This window comes from Leptidea sinapis, chromosome 1 (genome assembly GCF_905404315.1).
Source record: "Leptidea sinapis chromosome 1, ilLepSina1.1, whole genome shotgun sequence".
Taxonomy (NCBI): Eukaryota; Metazoa; Arthropoda; class Insecta; order Lepidoptera; family Pieridae; genus Leptidea; species Leptidea sinapis.
The window spans coordinates 1,337,451-1,364,058 of record NC_066265.1 but is presented as its reverse complement, the minus strand read 5'-3'; the positions used below and the strand labels follow the sequence as shown (position 1 = coordinate 1,364,058).

Genomic DNA, 26,608 nt, shown 5'->3' with positions numbered 1-26,608 from the left:
TTACTGAATTTACCATAATTATGTCCGTAAAAAGTTGAGCTTGGCCAATCTTGGCTCGGGTGTAATGGCGTGCGGTGCGAGTGCGGTCGTGATCGTATATAAGACTGTGTTTTACTTTTTTTTTATGAAAATACAGGACGAGACGAGCAGGACGTTCAGCTGATGGTAATTTATACGGCCTGCCCATTACAATGCAGTGCCGCTCAGGATTCTTGAAAAGCCCAAAAATTCTGAGTGGCACGACAATTGCGCTCATCACCTTGAGACATAAGATGTTAAGTCTCATTTGCCCAGTAATTTCGGCGCCCTTCAGAACGAAATACAGTAAAGTTTACACATTACTGCTTCACGGCGCCGTTTTGGTAGCCATAATCTAGCCGTCAAATAGGCGCCGTTTTGGTAGTCATAATCTAGCCGGCATCCTGTGCAAAGGAGCCTCCCAGTGGTTAACTGGTTACTTGCTGTCGTGTTCAACGCCCACAAAATAATGGACAACCACGTAGATTCTGACCATATGACCGGCCTTACATCTTCTGCCGCAATTGTAACGGGGAGTAACAGAGAGAAAGAATCATTATTCACTTTGGTCAAAATGACACTTATGAGTGTCATAGATTTTACCACCACTTCGAGAAAGTTGAGCCTTAACGAGAAGAAGTGGCAAGAAAATCATTGCCTCACTTTAGATCTATATTAACAGCATTTTACAATATATTTTATGCAATGTTTGTAAAGTGATGCACCAAAATTACTCAAACGCTTTGACATTCTTGTGTAAGTTAATGATAAATTAGTTGAAATCTTACAGATGTGTGATATATTTGCTCCACTCGCAATAAAAGTTTAATATTTTTATAAATTAAATTATTAAAACGCGTTCAAACATGGAAACCAGTGTTACAAAACGCGTCTCGCAATAAGACCCATAGTGCCGATGAACACGTAGTGGATATTGTGAGTACATTCTGTGCACCCGTGGACACCAATAGTGATACAGTGTCAGTGATACCGTGTTCGTCATCATCACCGGCGCCCCCCGCTCTGTCCAGCCGCGCACTACGAGCTCAAGTCCGCAGTAAGAGGTGGGACGTTATCGCGAACCCACCACACTCACTCTGATGAAGAACCTCCAAATGGTCCAAAACTAGTCGGTATCGACACAGATCAAACGTGAGTAAAGCCGGATCAATAAATATTTTTTTTATAAATTATTTATATCTTTTAATCTATCTTATATATATAAAAGAGAATGTATGTTTGTTGTATGTTCCCTAATAACTCGAAAACTATTCAACCGATCTCAATGAAATCTTTTATAATAGATTCGTTGAAGCTCAAGGAAGGTTAATATATATAATTTATATGGCAAAACAACGTTTGCCAGGTCAGCTAGTATGATAATATATTTTTTAATCGAAATTAAAAAAAATGTGTGTGTATTTATGTACGTACGCAATAACTTATTCCTCTTTGGCGTAATAAAACAAAAATACTTAAAAAAATTATTCCTCGTTCCTTAAAAATATTTTACGTTTGTAGAAAAAACAATATTATATTAATGAAGTTATTAGATACAAACAATGAAAATATTACTTTACCACATAATTTAGTTAAATAACGTGTAATTTAATATCATTAAATTGTTTTTATACAATTAGAGAGAAATATTTTTTTATTATTTTAAAACTTGTATATAAATTCAAAGTATATATTATTATTTATCTAATACTCGTCCATTGGTTCTCGTTCAGTAGATATATGACTTACAAGAGACTTGGTAACTACAATATATCTAAAATTCTCGTGTCACAATGTTAGTTACCTTACTCCTCCGAAACGGCTTTGCTGATTTTTACTTTACCATTTTTTATTTTATCTCTGAGAATCGGCTACTATCTATTTTTCATCCCCATAAGTGTTTAAATTTTTATTTTTATTTTATTATGATTCAGCATTGAAAAATACATACAAATTTAAATTTTCGCCTTTCTACGATCTACAACTATTTTTGTATCACGATTTTTATATTATTCTGTTCCATCCACCAAAGCGATATAGGGTTGCAAGATGGCAATCGAATACAATAATTGTAGTACGATATATTTGGTAGGTCTGAAACGGTTGCATCAAAATTTTAATAATTGATTTTTTTTAATATGTTACATGGCAATACGACGTTTGCTGAGTCGGCTAGTTTTATTTAAAATTCTCGTGTCCCGTTGTTTGTTACCAAACTCCTCCAAAACGGCTCAACCAATTTGTTTGAAAATTTTTGTGTATATCAGCTGGTTGGTCTAAGAATCGGCCAACATATATTTAATTATGAATAGGAATTATAACAGAGACACGCTTTACCAGTGGGAGGCTCCTTTGCACAGGATGCCGGCTAGATTATGGGTACCAAACCGGCGCCTATTTCTGCCGTGAAGCAGTAATGTGTAAGCATTACTGTGTTTCGGTCTGAAGGGCACTGGGCAAATGAGACTTACCGTCTTATGTCTCAAGGTGATGAATGCAGTTGTAGTGCCGATCAGAATTTTTGGTGTTTTTCTAGAATCCTGAGCGGCACTGCATTGTAATGGGCAGGGCGTATCAATTACCATCATCTGAACGTCCTGCTCGCCTCGTCCCTTATTTTCATAAAAAAAGACTCTTATTTATAGGATTATAAGCAATCTATTTCACTGCCAAGCAGGCTTATCATTAATGAAGTCTTTTAAACAGTATTCGGCCTTTTAACTCAATTTACTTTGATAAATTTTTGAATATCATTCGGCAGAGACTTGTAATACGTTATACAGTTATGATATATATGAATATTATATTATATATGAATTATTTATTTTATTAAGCCTAGTTTTCGGGACATCTAGCTTCTCATTTATACACATTGACGTAATTTACTTTAATTAAAAGGTTTTAAATATAAAAAGAACGCCGTAGCTAGTGAAATTACTGGGCAAATGAGACTTAACATCATATGTCTCAAGGTGACAAGTGCAATTGTAGTGGCGCTCAGAATTATCGGGTTTTTCAAGAATCCTGAGCGGCACTGCATTGTAATGGGTAGGGCGAATAAATTACCATCAGCTGAACGTCCTGCACGTCTCGTCCCTTATTTTCATTAAAAAAAAAACATTATAATCTATACAAAATTTTAATTTATTTTCGACCTTCTGAATTACTGTATACACTTTATATGTAAACGCCTCGAATATTCCACATAAACATGACAGAAAAATTGAAGAGTTACTCGCGTTTAGTTGATTGATACTCGTAAACCGTCGACATTCATAAAACAACTATGAAACATCAAGGTTCCACGTGCTAAAATAAGAACATGATGAATGGTGTTTGGATAGTTTTTCATAAGTTTTGTAAATGTAACAGACTCAACGCGCACAGAATAATTAATTTATGTGTTAGTCATATAATATAGTGTGGAATAAATGCTGACATAATATTATATACTGTAAGTTTTTAGTGTTTAATTTATTTATTTATTTATTAAATTCCGCCAACAATACACTAATATAAACACAGTATAATACAAAAACAATAACATTCATATAGTAAGTGATGCCTCAATTATAGGCGAAAATGACATGATATTCAATTAAATTAAGCCACAAAATAAAAAAGAACTATAAATATATTACATATAACTACGAATACAATCTTAATATAAATTTACACAAAATATTATCGAAAAATAACGATTGAGGTCATCCCTCCCTTCATAGAACCGTTTTAATATATTTTTTAAATTTTTGTAAGTTGTGATCAAATATGTCGACTTCGTCGTGATGACTATTTATTTGATTTGATAATTTAATTTTATTTTTTTATATTTATTTTTAAAAAATTGACACACACAAGTTATCTTGGCCCAAACTAGGCCTAGCCTGTACTTTGGGTACAAGACAGCGATATATTTAATACAATATACTTAAACATCCATGACTCGGAAACAAACATCCATATAAATGTTTGCACCTACCGGGATTCGAACCCGGAACCTCTAGCTCAGTAGGCAGGGTCACTAACTACTGGGCTAAATGGGTCGTCGAATTTTCGCTACTATGCTTTTTTCATGCAAATCCTGTAAGTTTTTCATGCATATATTGAAATTTAATAATAATCAAAGGTATTTTGCTAATGTTCTCATTGAATATACAATATGCTTTTCTGAGTCAAATTAGTTTAACATAACGTGGTGTGCCTTGAACATTACTATGGAGGTACGCAAACTTAATTACTGTAGGTATTTTTTTTATTAATGCCATCACATTAATAGAACTGTATATTCACCTCGCAAATCTTTGGAACTTAAAGCTTTAGATCGTTTATATATCTCTAGATAGACTATGACAGCTGTGAAAACGTCGGAAAACGACAGGCGACTGTTATTTTATTAAGATTTATTTTCTATTTTTGAGTGGGATTTTCTATAAAAACGTTTTTTAAGTTTTTTTAAAACTATTATCTATTTTTAATTTTTTAGTTTTTTGTTATATTGATTTGTCATCGGTCCTTAATAAGTATGCCAAATTTCGACGATTTGAAGGGGGTCAAAATCATGTTCAAAGATTCCGTTACATACTTACATACGTATGAAGCTAATAAAAACGTATTAAAAAATGAGTACTTTATTACGTTGATTCTTGAAGTATAAATAACACGGAAAACGAAAGAAATTAATTCAAAAATTGTTCAGAGTATTGTACGTTCCTTCGCAGCTATTTGTATTATACGTCATAATTAGTTAGTTCTCTGGACGCTCGCAAGTGGCGCTTCAAATAGGCACAAAAAAATTACCGTCAAACATATGGAACAGCCCGTCCGTCCCGTGGTATTTATACAGGTCAGTGACGCAATCTAACACACAATGTGTCATACAAACCGCGAGTGTAAGACGTAGCTCAAGAATATTAGTTTAGCTTGTCATGCACACTAAACTAATATTCCTGGCCTGTTTTTATCGGTTGTCTAACAGCAAGAGACTATCTAGACGTATAAATTAAGCTTAAAACATAAGTAAAATAATAGAGCCATTTCTGAGATAAATTAAAAATTACTTAAACCAGATATTGGACGAGGCAGAATTAGTATAGACCAGACCAAACTAGGATATCCTGAAGTATACTTATTTATATTAGGCTCAACTATAAGTTCAGCCTACGCTAAACGGGTTTGCCCCAAGGCCGATAGGAGAACCTAGTTTAATAGTGTAATATGAGAGCGCACTGGGTCAAGTTGATTAATGAGTCTCCACTAATTGATACATTTATTTCTTACAAGCTGTTACCCGCCTTTTCTTTCGCGTACACACATGACTGAGCACATCGTGCTTATAAGATTCGTTGTTTCTTAAAACTCCAATAACTTCATATTAAATGAAGATATCGCAAATATTTTTAGATAGGGGCCAAGTATTAAAACAAAATCGTCGCGTTTTTCCTCTTAATGGTGATTTTCATTATTAGAACACTAGATATAAGGGATTGCTTGTAACTAATTCAAGTAGGTTTCATAAAATACATAATTGCTTTAAGGGTAAATGTATACACTTTTATAGCAATAGCAATAGCAATGACAGTACAATATTGTATATTTGATTAAAAAGAGCGCAAAAAAATGCTGAGAGAGTTTCACGCGCCGCTTTTTCTCTCTCAGGGCGCCATTTGTTTCCGAAACGGCACTAGTATATTAGAAATGACATCAAAAAGAATTCTAAAGCAATCAATTTTGAGAAAATAAATGCCTTTTATGCCTTTTTATGCCTAAGAAGACTTTATTGCCAATGTATGTAGTAATTTTACCGTGATGCACGCACAAATGAATAACTCTGTAATTTGATTTATAAAGATTTACAAAGCGCGCCTTTACACATTGATGATACTGACATAATATAAACACTACAATTGTTTAACCCTTCGCGAACCACATGTATAAAAGTTACATCGCATGGATTATATACCTAATTTTGTATGTGTATAAATTATGTAATATCAATAATCTATCGGTATAATTTAGAGTATCCAATATAACACTGATGAAAAACAGGTTTTGGAATGCATAGGGTTTCGAAATATACCTACATATTTCAGCATTACCAAGAGCTTGATTGTGTTTTTCTCAATATAAAAAATGTCAGATTAAGAAACACAAAAGTAATAATTATCATTACACAGAATTATTGAAGTGAAACTTCTTCTCGTATGGTGTGATGTGGTAAAGATCGCTGGAATACGTTGGATGAGGGCAGCGCAGGACCGATCGTCGTGGAAATCTTTGGGGAGGCCTTTGTCCAGCAGTGGACTTCCTCCGGCTGATGATGATGATGATGTGTAACAAAAAGAAATAACTATAACATATTCATAGGGTTTATATAGTTATCCCCACTACTTTAGCGTTGTATACGGGCTCGTATGCGGAGTAGAGAGCAGAGGACTGCAAACCTTAAGGAGTAGGCTAATACACTCTGAACATACTCGATCATAAATCTATATATTATACGCCTCGTGTTATTTTATATTGAAATTCATCAAATACAAAATACTTACTAATGATGTGATGTGATCCCAGCGTCTTTCTTATAATAATAATAATATTGACACACTTTTTACACAAATTATCTTGCCCCAAGTTATACAGGGTGTCCCAAAGTTATGGGACATGAAGGGAAAGCACCTTAAATATCGAAGGTAGGCTATTTTACTGAAAGAAGACTTTATGTTATTTTTAAAAATTAGTAATTCTGCATTCAAAGATTTTCTAAAAATAACTTGCCTCGTCTGGGAATCGAACCGACTTAAATGTAAAAAAAAAACCCCTACTCTTATGATGCCAATCGAAAGAATGGCCAAAAACTAATAACTCTTCTTAAGTAACATAGTATTTTAAAAGAAAGTAGTCAATTAAGTGGGTATTTTTTTATAAATTAATTAATTAAATGCTCAAAATGTGATCCCTCTTGTCTTACGCAAATCGCCAATCTTTTAATGAGTCCGCTGCCTGTTGATTTTCTTATCATTTTATGGTGAATACTCGATATGATATGGCACAATTCTGTTTGTAACTCACCCACGTTCTAGTATCGTTTTTTGTATAGCATATCTTTCACGTATCCCCAAAAGAAGAAATCTAATGGTGTAAGGTCCGGGAATCTGGCCGGCCATCTAATCGGTCCATTCGTAGCAATCCAAGTAGGAAAACATTCATTTTACGTTGTTCCTTTCTTTTAAAATACTATGTTACTTAAGAAGAGTTATTAGTTTTTGGCCATTCTTTCGATTGGCATTATAAAACTAGGGGTGTTTTTTTTACATTTCAGTCGGTTCGATTCCCAGACGAGGCAAGTAATTTTTAGAAAATCTTTGAATGCAGAAGTACTAACTTTTAAAAATAACAACAAGTCTTATTTCAGTAAAATAGCCCATCTTCGATATTTAAGGTACTTTCCCTTCATGTCCCATAGCTTTGGGACACCCTGTATAGCATATATAGCCTGTGTTATAGGTTACAAGACAATGATATATTTAATACAATATACATACTTAAACTTACATAAATACATTTAAACATCCATGACTCGGAAGCAAACATCCATATTCATCATATAAATGCTTGCACCTACCGGGATTCGAACCCGGGACCTCTAGATTATATATATATTATATCTTGTAGTATTATTAGAAGCGTAGTATTATTTGCGCTCTCGGCTATATAACGTTTTTCAGATACAAGTCTACTCGCTGAGTAAAGGTTATAGATGTAATATGTTTCTGTCATATCTACACTATTAATGGAGAACCGGTTTTACTGCAAAATCTACTGAACCATCCATGTGTTTCTAAGTTATATTCGCAATACAAAAAACTTAGTCAATGACATTTCATTAGGTACCTACATCTGACAATTCGAGCGGGATACTCAATATATTATGTGGCAAAACAACGTTTGCCATATAAATTAGCATTTCGCAGAACTTGTATTTTATAATTGACTCTAACACATTATCAGCCTAGCGAAACTCTATAAGAAAAAAGCGATTCACTCAATTTTATGAAACGTGCTGTCATTGATATATTGACAGTAGACGGCTATAATCTTGTAAAAAACGGAAATAGCCTACGTTTTATGCAACTGTTTCTCTTTCAAACTTAGATGGATTATACTTCGTCGCCAATCGCCATACTGTAATTACTACTATTTCAAACTTATGTCAAATGACTGCACAGTTCATACTAAATTAAATTTCAATGTTTACTCAGGCAGTCCCGGCTCTTATTACTTAGTATTTACATCCTCTTTGCACATCATGACAAAGCCAACATTCTGAAATAAAATAAAAAAGCTGACCATTATCAATGCGGGTGAGAGTCTCGCCACACTAGTGTGGTTCCAATAGATAAAATTGCAGTTAATGAATTTCAAGAAATTTAATTCAAGTACATAATTTCACTAGGTAGAATGCAATAATTTAATGTTGTGTATCTCTATTAAAGAACTGTATTATTAGGGTGGGAAAAATATATTCGCATTTTATATATATTACTAGCTGACCCAGCAAAGGTTGTATTGCCATATAAAGTATTTAAAAAAAAAATTGGGGTATAAATAATAGATGCAACCGATTCTCAGACCTACCAAATACATCGTACTACAATTATTGTATTCGATTGCCATCTTGCAACCCTATAGCGGATTTGTGGATGGAACAGAATAAAATAAAAATCGCGATACAAAAAAGTTGTAGATCGTAGAAGGGTGAAAATTCGAATTTGTATGTATTTTTCAATGCTGAATCATAATAAAATAAAAACAAAAAATTTGGTCAAAAAATTAAAAAAAAATGTTAAGGTTGAACAACCTGAATTACCGTTGACCAAGACTTTTCTATGACTTACTTGTCGTACGTGATACACTCTTAAATTCCAGTTATCAATCTTTTCAAAAACCTCCAGTCTCAATTAATAATCGTAAATGAGTACATGATTCATTAGGTTTCTTTCAGTGGGCGATCAAAATGGCGTACATTTTTAACTGGATTTAAAAAAGGATTAGGTTCTCAAATTTTTTAACAGCACGTTAAGTAATTTTACACATATTCAGGCAAATTAGAAGTAATTCAGTAAAAATCGATATAAAAAACAACTATTCCAAAACAATATAATATAAAATAAGGCTTGCATTGTATGTTTTCCTATTTTGTATTAAAATTTAAATATGTATCGAATATTTTCATTTGATTCACTCCCACAAAAATAGCTCGAAGTAACACTTTACTAATTATAATATTTGTAGTAATGTAAATGTAATTGCAAAATTTATCAAAAGAAGCTAAACACAAATAGTACAGCCAAATTGATCTTATTACAACTTAATATAAACTTTATGCGAATGAAACTTTTCCTACGACTTAATATTCATTTATATTCTCGCATGGGAGAGTAATCAAAGATATGTTAACAAGGTGCGTTCAACGATACTTAGAATAACGTGCAACGTGTGTTTTTTTTAGATGAAAAAAACTAATAATTGGTATATCTTTTGTTTTGTTTTATTTAAATGGTAAATTTAGGATTTCAGATTGTCGAAACATGTTGTTCATAATGAATGTTAGGTATATGTGTTTTTAAAAAAATCAGTACAGAACAAGATCAACATTTTCTACTGTATTCTTCATTTGATATTGGGTATGCCAAATTGATTACTTAATTTACTACAGTGAACCTCATTCGGGTTGCCCAACACTCACCAAAAAAGTTGTTCAAAAAGTTACAGAGAATGTTTTCGAAAATCGTCGTCTCACAGTTAATTTTGTAGCCGAAGAAAAAACTTCGAGTGATAGTGTGCATGGCATTTACGCGATAGCCCAGTATTGAAAGAATTAAAAGCGCGCTGGGTTCTCAGAATGCTCACCCATGAAAAAATCCAACGAGGCTCAAAATTTTTAGAGCTTCTTTGGAATTTATAAAACAAGAATCTGAACATTTCAAAGCTCGTTTCATCGCTTATTTTATTTACATACCTTATGCACGATGAAGAGATTTTTAATAAAATATGAATTTTAAGTTTCAATGAATCATATTCCAAGTGTTATATGCTAAGAGGCCTTTGTCCAGCAGTGAAAGTCTTCCGGCGGAAAGGATGATGATGATGATATGTAAGAAGAACAATTTATCGACAAAATTAGATTTAATAAAAATTTGCGACAACATACACATTTATTTTATTGTTCGCTCTACGTACATTAAATGACAATAAAACGACCTTCAGATATAATATAACAGCCACAAAATTGGAATTATTGTATTTAAATAAAAATTATCTATCGTCGAGTTAAACAGTAAGATTTAAAATACTCGGATAAGATGAATTCGTTTCAGTAGTACCTCGAACTCGTAAGTTTCGTCAATTGGTACTGGTAAAGAGGATTCACTGCTAAAGACCTAGATATTTCTATCGAATGTGAAGTTTATCTTTTTTTTTTTTATTTATCAAAATACATATTTTACAAAATGATACATTGTAAAAACCACAGAGGATTGACCTCAATGCATTATCTTAGTCTACGCCTTATTTCAGTTTTTTACAAAATAAATATAATCTTAACATTAAATTCTATACCTACATACAATTATTAATATCTATAGAAAGTAACAATTGGCTACAAGTACATTAATTACATACTAATACCTACAAGAAATCAACTACAGATAATATGTACCTTACCAATACTTATTTCAACACGAAGCAACCAAAAAACAGATATTTCAAACATTTCCCATGACCATCTTATTAATTACAAATGCGATCAAAGATTACCTAGGAAATATTCCTATAGTTTTTGTTTAATATTTTTATGGGTCACTGCATTGGACAGAGATGAGGAATCTAGGTGTGGAAAAATAATATGAAGACGGCATAATATTACTGATCAAGAAGAGAATAGCAGTAATACTGCTGTAGTGATGCGAGGAGTATTCTAACCAATAACTTGGCACAGCTAAATATGAAATTTTACAGAAAAATTATTGACGTGACATGAACAATTCAACAAATGACTTAGATAAATGTAAATTAGTAAGCAATAATATTTAAAACCAGATTCGAAAACCAAAAAACGCAAACAAATTTAAATGTTTTTTTTTAATTTAAATTTTGTTAACGGGCTACTATTATGTATAAATATTACATTAATTATTATAAATTTATCATCTTATTATAAATTCATAATATTATGTAATGACTAAAGACTTGTATATTTTATACTTTAATTAATTAACATTTTTCCCAACCAACACAGTGTTACGATACCTTTAATTTTATTCATTTGTAAACAAGGGTCAAGCTAGCACTTTTACACGATAATGTATTGGCTAAAATATGTTGGGCTAGGCGTATTTAAGGCTAAATGATTGATGAGCATACCGCATATGCGTCAAACTTTCGGTTACATTAGTGGACTAAAGTGATTTTATTGTTATATTAATTTTCTTTTGATGAATATCAGGGAGTTTCAACTATTTTTGGTAAGTAGTAGTATAGTGCAAGAAATTTGGTTGTGCCTAGGCACTTAATAATTTGTTATGTTTTTAATTTGAATTTCAAGTTTTATTTGTGTATTAATCCTAGAAGTGAGGGTTATCACTTTAAAAACATAACAAATTGTTTAGATTTACGAGAGTGACATCTCAAGTCAATTTCCTAATATGCAAATATTGGGGTTGAGCAGGTTATCAGCTGTAAAGTAGATCCTGTAGATGAAGCCACAACCTGAGAGTTGAACAAAGCATACAAGATTTTATAACGATACGACACTCGAACGGTTAGCTCAGTCGGTTAGAGCACCGGCACGGAACGCCGGATTTCGTGGGTTCGAGTTCCGCATCGTTCATAAAATTTTGTTGTTTTTCAAATTTTATTTGTGTATTAATCCTAGGCACTTAGTTGTTTTTATGGATACGAATCTAGTTGAAGTGAAATGATTGCGCATGAAACGAATTATGCGTGGGTAAGTGTTGTTTCTATACGCAGAAATGGAAAATGATAATATAAATAGAGTACTGACAGTATCTTCTAGAAATATTCAATATAGGGAAGGCTGTACCCACCATTTACTTCCGTGAAGGACTGTTTCTCTGGCGTACAATACCATCTTTGTGTTACAGAAGAAATTTAATCGCGCTATTTATAACCTAGGTTTTAAAGAATAATTACGCGAAAAATTTAAAGGAATAAACATTTTAACTAAAGCATATTAATATATTCTGGACAATGTTTATAAGCAAATCAGCGAAGTTACTAAAAAATCATAAGCTTTCTTATACTTTACTTATCGGTTAAGTCAAGTTAGTAAGTCGTTTTGTTGAGGGATGTATTTAAGACATGATCCCAGAAAACTTACAAACTAATAAATGTGTTACGAAATTCATAAATGACTTTCTTAATGATGCCAAAGATTGGGAATAGATGGACCACCCTTAGGATACACACACATACACACACTCACGCCTTGTTCCCGTCGGGATAGGCAGAGACAATAGAATGCCACTTGCTTCTATACTTACAAACCTCACGCGCTTCCTTTACATTCATTACTCTTTTCATACATGCTCTCCGGTTCCGGGTGCTTTGGACCTTTCCTTTTCCCAAAACGTCCTCAATTTGGTTGACGGATTTTCTTCAAGGTCTCGCGCGACCACACACTATTAGGCTATTAAATAATAAATTTTATTGTACGATATTATAATTTTGACGACCGATATAGCCGAATGGTTAGTGACCCTGACTACTAAGCTAGAGGTCCCGGGTTCGAATCCCGGTAGGTGCAATCATTTATATGATGAATGTCGATTTTCGTTTCCGAGTCATGGATGTTTATATGTATCTATGAATGTTTAAGTAAGTATATTGTTGTCTTGTACCCATAGTACAGGCTATGCCTCGTTTGGGGCAAGATAAATTGTGTAAGAGTGTGTCAATATTATTTTTTTTATTATTATAATTTTTTTTTTTATGAAAAAAATCCGCTGAGTTTTTTGCGCCCGTTTTTCTCAGGTCCACATAAGCATACTTTTTCAAATGAGTAGTTGTTCAATAATTGATTATAAATACTCTTTTGAATAAAAATTGTTCTACTTGAATATAGTATAATATGTCACATCACAATACTTCCGTTGTAATTTTTTTGTTGAACTTTGCATGTTTCCATAAAGCGTATTGCGAGGGGATAAATTGTTGTAATTATGAGTTAATTAAGTGATGTCTTTCGAGTTTCGTGAGTGCATTGACAGTGGATTACTTAAACTCTCTTATCGCACGTCAATATGTTTTGTCAGGTAGACACAGGCGGTGGATAGGCTTTCGGAATATTAAGACAAGAAATCTGCATGTATTTAAAAATATATAAAGAAGATCTGTCTGTACTCTTAAACCTTAAGATGGCATATTTTTATAACGGCTTTTTTCTATATTTATAAATATTATAAGTCATGGTTAAACTTCTCTGTTTTCGCTATGCGCACATTACCTCAAACTACACTCAGTGCACAAACAATAGCTTTAACTAAGAAAAGGTAGTAAATTGTTTCACTTTTACAATGAAAGGCCGCCGCTGCATATGGGGAATGACACCCTGGCCTGCCGATACGGCAAAAAAGAAAGCATAACTTGTGTGTACTTTTGCCTCTTGACGATGACGGAAAAACATCGCCGACCATCCCGCCGTGCCAGAGCTTTACATACAGTTCAGACAGAAAACTGTTCGGCGAGCTCTGTTTTCGTTGGAGGTAAAGAAGTCGAACGGGCCGGATGGCATTTCTTCCATCGTGCTTAAAATGTGTGCTCTTGAGTTGATGACAGTGTAAATGCGTTTACCTAGTACTCCTATAATTCAAAAGGAAATTGGACTCGTGGAAGTAACCCTTATCCCACCAATCCAGTTGATGACCGACAGTATGGCTTTCGCCATGGTCGGTTTACGGACGATCTTCTGTATACATACATACATAATATCACGCCTCTTTCCCGTAGGGGTAGGTAGGTACCACTTCTTTCCACTTGCTACGATCCTTACATACTTGTTTCGCTTCGTCCACTTTCATTATTCGTTTCATACATGCCCTCCGATTTAGGGTACTCTTGACCTGGCCTTTTTTCAAGACGTCCCTGACTTGATCTTGAAACGTCCGCCTAGGTCTACGCCTTCCAACACTTTCATTGGCGAATGCCTTTGATAGTGTATGGTACAAGGCGCATCCCTAAAAACTTCCTGCATTTGGGCGTGTGCCCGAGAGTTAATGCAATTAGATCACTAGCTTCCTTACTGCGCGCAGCATACAAGTCGTTGTCGACGGTTACTGCTCGAACCCGAAGCCCGTGATGGTGGAGTTCTCCAAGGCTATGTGCTGTCTCCTACACTATTTCTTCTGAATATAATCTAAAATTATCAACCAGTGCTGGAACAAACTTGTGTCTTGAGTCCTCTCTTGAGAAGGTCGCGGAATGGGTTAAAATGAACCTTGCCCTGAACAACATTCTTTTTTCAAATTCACACCCGAGGGAATATTTCGTTTATATCTGAACCGTAATATGTCCATCGCCATGGCAGGACTCTTTGTCCGAACACTTCCAACGAAAACTAGTTTTCGTGCGTTCTTCATCCATCCAGGACTCTATACGGGACGCGTCGATAGCATAATGAGTGTATTCTTCGCCATGATAATCATCAGCGATCTTCTACGCAGAACCAGGGTGACCGAGCTATGTTAGTTCTACGAAAAGTAACGATGAATTTGCTGTTACGTAAAACAGGTTGACCCAAAACAGTGCAAAATAGTAGACGATGGCAGTGAAATCGCGGTAAATCGTGTTTTCCTAGAAACGACTACTGTTTTTTTTTCATTTAATCCAAATCGTTAAAGCCGTTTCGAAAATACGAAAAATCTATTTACAAGAACTGCTCTTAAAATAGTATAAGATTTAAACTCCAACTCCGTACCATTTTATATGATAGCTAAACAACTTTTCCCTTGAACCCTTCGTGGTTGGATAACAATGGTTGGCACTTTAATATCGTGAGTCATTAGGAAGGTAATATGCTCGACAATACAGCTGTCGTCTGTTGAAATTATAATAATTTTCTGCGGGGAGATTTATGATACGATTGAATATAATAATATTATCTGACAAGTCCGTTTGTTGAATTAATGTGTGTCTAATTATTAAGCAATTGGTTAGTGTTTCGCTGGGAATAGTTCAGTTTAGTTTGCTGGATACAATACGCGCTTAGTTTCTTGAAATAGACGTATTCACAATAGGGAGTGACAATAACATAACATTATATAGGATTTTCTTTGATTAACGAGAGTTTAAATCATTTAAATTAAACACAGATTAAAGGATTAAAACGCATGGAATTGTAACTGTTTTTACATTCACGGGAGGACTTATGATGGGGGAAGTCCCCGTGAAAACGAGATATGGAAAGGTCGGGTAACCCTTACGCAAAATCTTATGTAAAACAGTTACCATTACACGCGTTTTAATCCCTTAAAAGTGTTTTATTTAAAACATAACATATATGGGGCACACTAAAAGTTTTGCACTTCTAGCCAATCGGAACTATTTGAATTTCGAATGTTATATTTTTTGAAACGTTGCAACCTTCTTAGTAATATAATATCCTGCACATAGCTCCGACCTAGCACTCTGTGATTGCTGTATTTTCCACAAAATCAAAGATTTAATGAGAGGTTTTACTATTACCAATTCCAAAGAGGCAGTGATACCGTTCAATCAGCACGTAGAAAACATGCCTTTAGATCTGTGGTCCTCCTGTTTTAAAAAATGTTTCGATCGCTGAAAAAATGTTTCAAATATAAAGGAGAGTATTTTGAAAAGCAATAAACATAATATTTTGGTAATAACATGTTGTTTTTTTAAGTTACGCAAAACTTTTAGTGTGACCTACGTATTGCAACAACACTTGGTAAGTCATGAAGAGCTACATCAGTTCGTAAAGGGCCTTTGACATAATAAGAAATAAGAAACTCCCAGCCCATATTTTAAATCATATACCTATATATACAACTTAGTCTATTTATCATACAATTTTAGGTCGCAGATCCATGCATCATTATCCTCTATTTAGTGTACTATACTTGATTGTGACATTGTGCGTGTCAGTTACACCAGTGAGAGGCTCTTGTACAGGATGCCGGCTAAATTATTGTGGTACCCAGAATGGCGCCTATTTCTGCGGTGAAGCAGTAATGTGTAAACATTTCTGTGTTTCTATCTGAAGGGTGCCGTAGCTAGTGAAATTACTGGGTAAATGAGACTTACCATCTTACGCCTCAAGGTGACGAGCGCACTTGTAGTGCAACTAAGAATTTTTGGGTTTTTTAAGAATCCTGAGCGGCTCTGCATTGTGGCTCTGCATGGGCAGGCCGTATCAATTACCATCAGCTGAACGTCCTGCTCGTCTCGTCCCTTTTTCATAAAAAAAAGTTAACCTCAAGCCCAAGCCGTCTGCGAAAGATAGCTCTATAGCTAATCTGAATAGACACAGGCATCTAAGAGTAATGCCAGAGGTCGAAAGATTTGCGCCCGTTGTCAGGACACACTCCTGTACTCTATAAGCACGTGCTGTGTCGCTTATTCAGCCTCTAGGCATCCCTCTGCATAAAGAACTTTACGTTACAACTTTGGTAAAAAGATGCTTGTTTAAGAGACAGTGGCCAGTTATAATACCTAAAGTTTTATATATCGACTGCCGCAACGAACAGTATCGATTCTGAAAAATTTCCTTTTTTGTTTTATTAAACTAATCGATAGTGCATTATAATTAGTCTTAGAATCAATGAAAACATTTTTGAAAAACAATTTATATTAATAAATTTTGAGTTGAACACAATCGATACTTCACACTTTGAGCACCTAACATCATCGAATGTTACAGTTCGACAGTGTTCGTACGAGTCGATACGCGCGCACATTCTGAAACTGCCCGAGTCGATAGTGTTCGCCGTTATGTGAGCGAAGAAGCGCGTGTTGGTTTTGTTTAATTTTTAGTAGTTTTATTAATTTCATCATTTTGTTATTATTTCTTATTCTAAGTTCGAAAATGAATTGTCGAGGTAGTTGTATGGCAAATTTAGTCAAAAAAGGAAAACAAAATCGGAGTTGTGAAACCGCGTGCTATGAAAAAAATAACGATCAATCTGGTAAGTGTACATTTTGCTTAAATAACTTACGTAATGCTATCAGCTGATAGTTTGACCTTCTTAAAATAATTAGTAATTATGTTTTTTTTTGTATCTAAATGAAGGTTAACAAGTAAAACTATCGAATGTGGTAGAATCAATAATATTCCAAGTGCACGTATGGTTGACAAATATCGAAAGCGATACTTTTGATAGTATACGTGTACATTTTAAGTAAGGTAACTATCGAACGTGGTACTTTCGATTGTATACTTAGGAAAACATTTATCGAATCTACCAGTTATTATACTGTTCCACGCTGGATACTTAATTTAGTGGCGGATTCGATTGTGTTCAGTTTATAACGACTACTTCTTATGATCTAATAATAAAAGTCAGATGTTAAATTATCTTTTTTTATTTGTTTAAGTACCCGATATACATGACAACTACTATTCTCAAGAAGAATGGAGGTAAGTGAACGATCTTTGTGACAATGTGTTTCCCACTTCACAAACAGAAGAAGAAAAATGAGAGCATGGCAAATGACACGCACAATGTAATACTGGGCAATGAAGAGGTAAGGTACACTGCCAATGCCATCACTTCACTTCGCACAAGCACTCAATTTCAGATCACCACTGACTGAAGACCCCGTAGATCCAGAAGATGCTGTGAATAAAGAAAGAACGCCGATTCAGTTGTTTCCTTTCGGACAAGACTTCTCATTTAAAGAACACCAACTGTAACCAAGTATAAGTTTGATAATTTTGACATCCGATAATGACTAAGCGGAAACCTACCTGAAAAACCGATCCTGGTCGTAAACAAAAACAACACGTCAATGAATGGGTCAAAAATATTTTTGATGAGTTCTGGCGGTTCTCAGATCATATTAAGCAATGGGAGTATATAAATAAATGGACTTCATAATTAATAATAAATATAAACTTGAAAAAAGATTTGTGCGACAAGTGCCATGCATTTTCCAACGAAGTCATCCCCACTGAAGAACAGGTACTCGCTCATAACAAACATTTCAAATAAGAAAAGTGCAACATAATATAAAAATAAAGCAGAGGTCATCTAAAATAGTCTGCGCTACCTTCGACTTTCACAAATTTCAAAATTGTCCATCTGGTGGTATCTCTTTTTTATTATAAAAGGAAGTTATCACTGATGTATTTTACTGTTTTCGACGGATTGGTAAACGAGGTGGGAAGTTGCTACATTTTTTTTGAAACAGCGGTACCTAGAGGTAGGTACACTAGATATAGAGTTTTGGTCGGACAATTGTAATGAACACATTCGCAATATAGTGATATACAGTCTTACCATGTACAAAATTAATAAATGTAATATTGATATCACACACAGATTTCTGGATTCTGGTCATACTGGAATAATATTAAGGAAAATAGCGTGAAGAGATCTGAACCATACATTATTTTATACAAGTATGATTTTGATTCTGATTCATCATTTCAGTCTGAATACGTCCACTGCTGGACAAAGGCCTCCCCCAATGATCGCCATGACGATTGGTCCTGCGCTGCCCTCATTCAACCTATACCGGCGATCTTGACCAGATCGTCGGTCCATCTTATTAGGGGGCCTACCAACACTATGCCTTCCGATACGGATTCATTACTTACTTATTAATTACTTCAGGTTAAATATATTGGATAAAACAATAAGAAAACTACCTACAACGATGCATTGAAGCCACTATATTTGGAGAGTATGCCAGTTTTGGAAGTCAAAGATAAAGTATAAATAAGTGTTTGCAAAGCAGGATATATTTCTAGGCAATACCACTCTTTTTTTTAATCTTAAAAAGAGTTGGGAGGCTCCATTGCCCAGGAAGCCAGCTAGATTATGGGTACCATAACGGCGCCTATTTTTGCCGTGAAACAGTAAACAATACTGTGTTTGGTCTGAAGGGCGCCGTTGCTAGTGAAATTACTGGACAAATGAGACTTAACATCTTATGTCTCAAGGTGACGAGCGGAATTATAGTGCCGCTCAGAATTTCGGGTTTTTCAAGAATCCTTAGTGGCATTGCATTGTAATGGGTAGGGCGTATCAATTACCATCAGCTGAACGTCCTGCTCGTCTCGTCCCTTATTTTCATTAAAAAAAAAGTCAAATTAAAATTGTTTTAGGGAGTGATGAAGATGATTATGATGAAATAATTTAGATTTTTATGAAAATGTTTTTTTGGCTCTATATTTGTATCAGTTAGTAAGGGTTTGTTACTTTTTGTTTTTATAAAAAACATCTAATGAAGGGATTTTTATTTAATTTTGATATAATTTTAAATTTAATTGTACTGATTATGGTAGTGATTAAAAGATATGTTATGTTACATGGTAAGATTCCTTAATGAACGTAAGACTTATTAAACTCAGAGTATAGTACAAAAGTATATTAAATTTAAACAGTTATTGTACGATATGTTGTGTGATTTAATTCTGTGGTGCTCAATTTTGTTAGTTATGTATAAGCAGGTACTCTTATGTTACAAGTAATAGATCTCATGCTGAGCTATTTTTTATTTCATTATTAGTAAATATTTGAGAAAATAAGATTACAAAACCTATAATATTTAATCTTCATTCTTAAAATATAATATAATATAAACAAATTACTTATAAACCAACTATTGACAGTTCATATTTCAATAGCTGGTTCATAAATTGCCGAGGAATAGTATCTAAACTGGTAGATTCAATACTTTTCATGATTTTATAAACCATGAGTACTATCGAATTTGCCACTTTTGATGAATTGGCAATTTATATTGACAAGGTACTAATTAAATTCTAAAAGCAGGTGTAAGCAAAAGAAAACACATTAAATGAACTATCTTTTAAGGGTATACCTTTTATAACATTTTTATAATTTATCATTTGAGATCAAAATACAACTTCAAACTGTTCTACTGTAAAATATGTAATTTGTAGTTTCGATACTGTTCGTTGCGGTCGGTCAGTCGATATAATACCTATAACCTATAACCTACTACTCGGCTAAGTCGAGCTAGTAAGTCTATTGTGGGGCGATGTATATGCTTTTACAACAAGATCCCAGAAAATGTTCAAACCAAAAGCATTACGTTATTCAAAAGAAATGTTAAAAAACGTTTGTGTGGTAAAGGTTACTATAACATAAATGACTTTCTTAATGATACCACAGATTGAGAGTGGAGCGACCGCGCTCAGGCTATTAAATAATAAATTTAATTGTACAATATTACTTTGAAAACATATTTTTTGATGAAAAGAGAAAAAAAGCCCGCTGAGTTTGTTGCGTCTATTCTTCTTAGGCCTGATGCATTCATTTTGGAATGGGTGGTAGTTTTTTTTTACTTTCAATAAGTGATGTCACATCCTATTTTTAATAAAAATATTTGAATTTGAATTTTGTCCCTGTGTAGTCATCTTAAGTTGAAGGGAACCTTACCTTTTTGATGCTACCGGAACTGCATTCCTAATTTGACCCGGAAAACGTTGTTTTGCCATATAATTTATTTTTAGTGTTTGACGGTTTTTTCTCCGACGTATTTTACAAACACAACTACCATGAAAATGTATATATGACACTCACAAAAAAGGCCGGCAATGCTCTTGTGATTCCTCTGGTGTTGCAAGAGAATGTGGGCGACGGTGATCACATAACACCAGGTGGCACAGCCCGTATGCACTTTAGTCCGCATTTTCCATAAAAAGATTACGCTCTAGAAAATTGTGATAAAAATGTTGAAATGAAAGAAAGTATTTTCTTTTCTCGTAAATTTTTCAATGATTTTATTTTATTCTACGATTCAGAACAGAGGCAGCTGTTGTGTTCCGGTTTGTAGGCTGTTTTTGCCAGTGTTATTTTCAGCTGTGTTTTCGTCTGTTGTTTATATGTAACTAGTTGACCCGACAGACGTTGTTCTATATATGATAAATAAAATACTGTTTTTATGAATTTGTCAATAATATTTCATAACATCAAGAATTATTTCGTAAAATATGCTCCCTGTTGTTGTAATGAAATTATTTTACAGCAGAACTGTCAAACCGTGCGTCAATAAATTCTCTCATAGAAAATATGTCTATATAAAACAAATATCGGACGACGGTGGACACATCAAAGGAAAAACAAAATTGTTGTTTTTATTAATTCCGAACACTTTCATATTTGTTCACCTTTTTAACCTTCCCTGGACTTCCACAAATAATTCAAGACCAAATTAGCCAAATCGGTCCAGCCGTTCTCGAGTTTTAGCGAGACTAACGAACAGCAATTCATTTTATATTATAATATATAGATTATAATAAAGTTTTATATTTTCAAGTATGAAGTCATACAGGTTTTGAAAGTAGAATTTTGTTCAAAATTACAATTACAATGGTGTGTCTCCTTGCCTGCGCTTAAAGCACGTTCCCCATTACATTTCAATTCACTAATTAATCTACAGCTAATTCTGAACACCTTCAATTCGCAATTATCATTCTGTTTTAGTTAATTAAACTCTCATCCATTTAAGGTATTCTGACGTTTCAGTATAGGTGTGGTATTTTATGTATCAAAGTCCGCTTATGTGAGTTTGTTTTTTTTTTAATTCGTCTGTTTAAGGTCAAGTGTCATTAGCGAATACGGTGTTTTACAAATTGCCCATTACAATTCAGTGCCACTCAGGATTCTTGAAAAACCCCAAAAATTCTGAGTCAAATTGAGATATAAGATGTTAAGTCTCATTTACCCAGTAATTTCAGTAGCTACGGCGCCCTTTAGACCGAAATACAATAATGTTTACACATTACTACTTCACGGCTGAAATAGGCGCCGTTGTGCCCATAATCTAGCCGGCCTCCTGTGCAAAGGAGCCTCCCACTGGTACATACATACGTACAGTACGTACAACGTGATTCTACAAAGTAGCTTTGCAAATACGTTTCTCATTAATTAGTTGACACACTTTTTACACAAATTATCTTGCCCCAAATAAGGCATATATAGCCTGTGTTATGGGTTTCAAGACAACGATATATTTAATACATTAAACTTACTTAAACATACATAAATACATATAAAGATACATAAATACATTTAAACATCCGTGACTCGGAACAAACATCCATATCTATATTATATTAATATTATAAAGCTGCAGTGTTTGTTTGTTTGTTTGAACGCGCTAATCTCTGGTACTACTGGCCCGATTTGAATGATTCTTTCAGTGTTGGGTAGTCCATTTATCGAGGTAGGGTATAGGCTATGTTTTTTTTTCAAAATTAGGGTTCCGTAATAAAATTGCTATTTTGTAACACAAGGTGTAAAATCGAAAACCTATTTTTGCGTGCGCTGCAAAAACTTGACAATAGAACAACATGATGTACAATATATATAGGCAATATTTTATTACTTATAAAACTATCGCGTGAATTATACTTTATATGGCAAAACAACGTTTGCCGGGTCAGCTAGTTCATCATATAAATGCTTGCACCTACCGGGATTCAAACCCAGGACCTCTAGCTTAGTAGTTAGGATCGCTAACCACTCGGCTATACAGGTCGTCAGATACTAAGTAATGTTCTGGAGGATCTTTCATATTTATATGACAAACAAGCGTAGAAGTTGAAGTTTTGTGATCTCCTGCTACGTCTGAGGAACCATAGGAGCGTTCATGACCTTCTACATAATTGGGTCGTCTCAAGATTACGTCTTACGTCTAATAGCGTAAGGAAAATGCTTGTGATCTTGGAAATATAACCGCCTTTCCAAAATCCACCTATTTATCGTGTCGGAAACCCTTTCTAATCAAACAATACTTTTATATTATTCCGAATATCTAACTAGAATTCATATATAAAGAGGAAAGAAAATGTAAACGCAAATTTGTTTATTATTTATACATCGGTAGAATACGATCCTGACATAGTTGGCTGGCTGCTCCTCGTTGCACAAAACCATAGACCTTAGAACCCATAGAGGCCTGATGGATGGTCAATAATTTCAGATGCTTGCCACATTATGAGCACAGACCTTATATAAATCCAAAGTTTTCCAAGTGAAGCGCCATTGGTGCACAAGGTCGAACCTTAGTTAAAATCAACAACATCAACAACAAAACAACAAGTTTTTAATTCAAACCAATCAAAAGATAATCGCATTTAAGACAAATATTTAGCTTGACATCTTGGAAGTTTTCTAAGTAAGTATAATATTATTGTCGACGCTAGATTTCCTATCGTCGACTGGATTAAATTTAATTTTATTATTATATCGAGTCATACACATTCAAACTATCAAACAATTACTCTAATATTACTCCATTTACCTACTCTGTCAATCATACTTCATCCTTCATCTATCTGTCAAATACAACATTATTTATTCACTCTTCTACTTCAGCTACTTGCACACGACACCTCAACTACACAAGAACTATTTTATCTAATCCTGTTAAGACAGACGAAATATAAATCTTTAAGAAGATATCAATCTTTCTTTTGTTCATCGCGAACAATTATATTTTTTTTATTAAGATCATTCGTTGCGTCATTGCAACTGATGACTTTATCCACTTTGTATAGATTAAAAAAGAGTGCCAAAGATCTAATTCCCACAATACATCTTATTAATATTCCGAGATTATTGTAAATAATAAAGTATACAAATGGTTTGAGTTTTCTTTAGCGTTAATTCCGCCAATATTTGTTTTTAAACAATTCGACACGAGTTTTGCCTCTACACGAGGCATCCTCAGGACGTGTTGTCTCGCCAAAATCTAGCACGAGACTCAAAGTCTCTCAAAGACTCAAGTTAGTCACTAGAGAAAACTGATATCATTTGTATAATTATTGTTTTCCGCAAAGTAACGCCTACTTCAATAAATAATAAAGTAACTTTGTACATTCATAACTGTCATTGATTCGACTTCCATAAAAGAATAATATAAGATTCTGATTATGTAATTCTTATGCTACATTCATCACAAATTTTTGTCTCACAAGCTCCGTCTACTAATTCCAAAGTTTTAGTTCAAAGTTGTTCTTCAAAGTATTAATTATTAATTTTATTATTACTCTACTCAAGCTGTATAATATGGATGGAGATAAGCCTCCAGACAGACATACAAAACTTCAGGAAACGATAACAGGAAAACGAAGATTGACACACATCAAGATAAGTCTGATTCTACTTAACGATTGCTTTGAGTTCAACACAATTCATTCGCAAAAAAATATTTACAGAAAGAGAATTAACATTTATACATTAAAAGTAAAATGATAAGGAGTTACTAAAGACACTATTGTTACAGTCAAAGGAAAGGGTATTTATTTTATATGAGAGAGGAAATGTCAAGATTCTAATAAGCCCTAATACGGCTAGCATTCTCGGTTCTATTCAGGAGTTCAACGATACTGTCATTTCCTACGGACTAGTAAAAAAATAAGGACTCCATGTCACCTTACATTGTTATGTAAGGTGACATGGAGTGACAGTGTAGCACAAAAACTAACCGATTAACGTGTAAATACATGGCCCTACGCACACACTTACACTACTACAGGCCGATAGGCGGCCATTATGAGAATTGTCATCGTCTGTGACAGATTAGTTTGCGTCTCAATAAAATATTTTAAAAATGCTGTCGTGCGTTGTGAAAAAGTGTAAAAACGATACTTTATAAGTATTTGTAGCCATATATGATTATTTAAGAGAGAAAAAATTGTTTAACAAGTATCTCCCGTAACCGCACACACACTAACATAGCGGTGCTTCACTTGCTAATATCACGGCGCGGAGTCTTTCTTTTTTACTCGTCCGTGATCGTACCTAATTGTAAATACATAATCTTTTCAAAATACAATCCTTTCGTACAAATATAAACCTGTTTTCATGATTTTTATTAGCAAATTGGGACATCAATCAATTTTGTTGATGGCACTATAAAACTACTACGAAAAATCTCTGCAAATAATTATTACTACTTTACTATGTATATTTTTTTGTCTGAGAGAAAATCATAATGCTACCACTGATCCCCTGTGCTTTTATGAAATTAATTTGCGGTTCTTTTAAATGGAATGTTCCACAGTACCCTTCCTAATTTTATCACATAACAGCGTCCCTGCAGCACGTAAGGCAGTTAGCGTCAGCGTAGCGTATGAAAGGTGTTTCTTGTTGCCATAAAAAGGGCAAATTACGAGTGTTTAGTCGTGCTGTTTTTTGGGGAATTTCACCCGAGTCGCAGAGTATTTTTAATTACTTTGTTTACGTCTGAACATTACTAACGCACAAAATGTAAATTATAATTTTTATGATCTCTTAATTTACGTCGCCTACGACTCTAACTGCGTATATTTTTCGTGCGTGAATTTCGTGTAGTAGTTTAGGTTACTTATTTTAGCATGAATTATCTTTCAGAAAAAGTCTCGTGAAAATATGTGAGGTTAAAGTATAAAATTGTTGTTTTGTACTGGAGAATGTTCAATATTTTTTTTATGGTAGATAGTAATTCTCCGTCGTTATATATACATTTCTGGCTTTAACTATCCACAGGAATGACTTTGCGGTAAATCCTCGGGACCCGAACTCAAATTCTGTAGTTTTTAAGCTCTTTTTGATGGATTTGGTTCAGCATAATAGTTATGCTGACATCAAACCATGTCACGAATTTGGAAGTTTGATGCAAATCTTTTTCAAGCTGCTTTTTTCTGAGGGTTTATTCTTCGAGTCAATATTCTTAATAATTTATGATTTTAAGCGAGTAATCGCTTACCAAAAACGGATAGTGAATTAATTATCTGTATCCTGTTCAAAACACAGCATTGTTAATTATGGCTAGTTCTCTGTTCTGTTAACTCCACGCCTTTTCCTAACTTGTGAAGCTAAATGAGAAACTGTTAACAAACTACACACTTTAGCTAATAAATTTTCATCACACTCTAATTCAGATATTAAATATCTTTGAAACAATTTATCAGGCCCCTTAGTGAAATATTTTTGTAACATTATTAGAGTTTGACGAAAATTATTTTGCGCCTCCCGTTAAATATTTAGCAAATCACCCTTCAAGGATGACGTCATAATAGAGGCTCTACATCATATTTTGTACCTTTGCCATGAGAATTACAAGCTGAAATGTACTATTAGTCATGTTGAGTTATTATTGTAACAAAGATTTGTAGTCTATGCTTTATTGTACATATAAAAAGTATTTATATACAGCCAATAATCTTTATATTTATTCTACCATTTTTTTAAGGAAAAGGAGAAAAAACGAGCGTACTTGTCACCTGGTGTTAATTGATCACCGCCGTCCACTTTCTCTTGCAACACCAGAGGAATCACAGGAGCGTTGCCGGCCTTTAATAGCTGGTCTGTGATAT

General features: G+C 33.9%; 1 protein-coding gene across 5 annotated transcripts in view; it reads left to right on the top strand.

Moving 5' to 3' along the window:
- The window catches only part of LOC126979892 (RYamide receptor-like), a 55,340-nt gene that overhangs the window by 13,716 nt on the left and 15,016 nt on the right, over positions 1–26,608 (top strand). The window contains exons 1-2 of one of the 5 annotated variants that reach the window (XM_050829489.1): positions 17,062–17,237; positions 17,647–17,689. The exons of 1 other annotated variant lie outside the window; for it this stretch is intronic. The gene's annotated coding sequence lies outside the window, so the exon portion shown is untranslated. 3 more of the 5 variants (XM_050829506.1, XM_050829497.1, XM_050829483.1) reach the window with 3 other exon arrangements.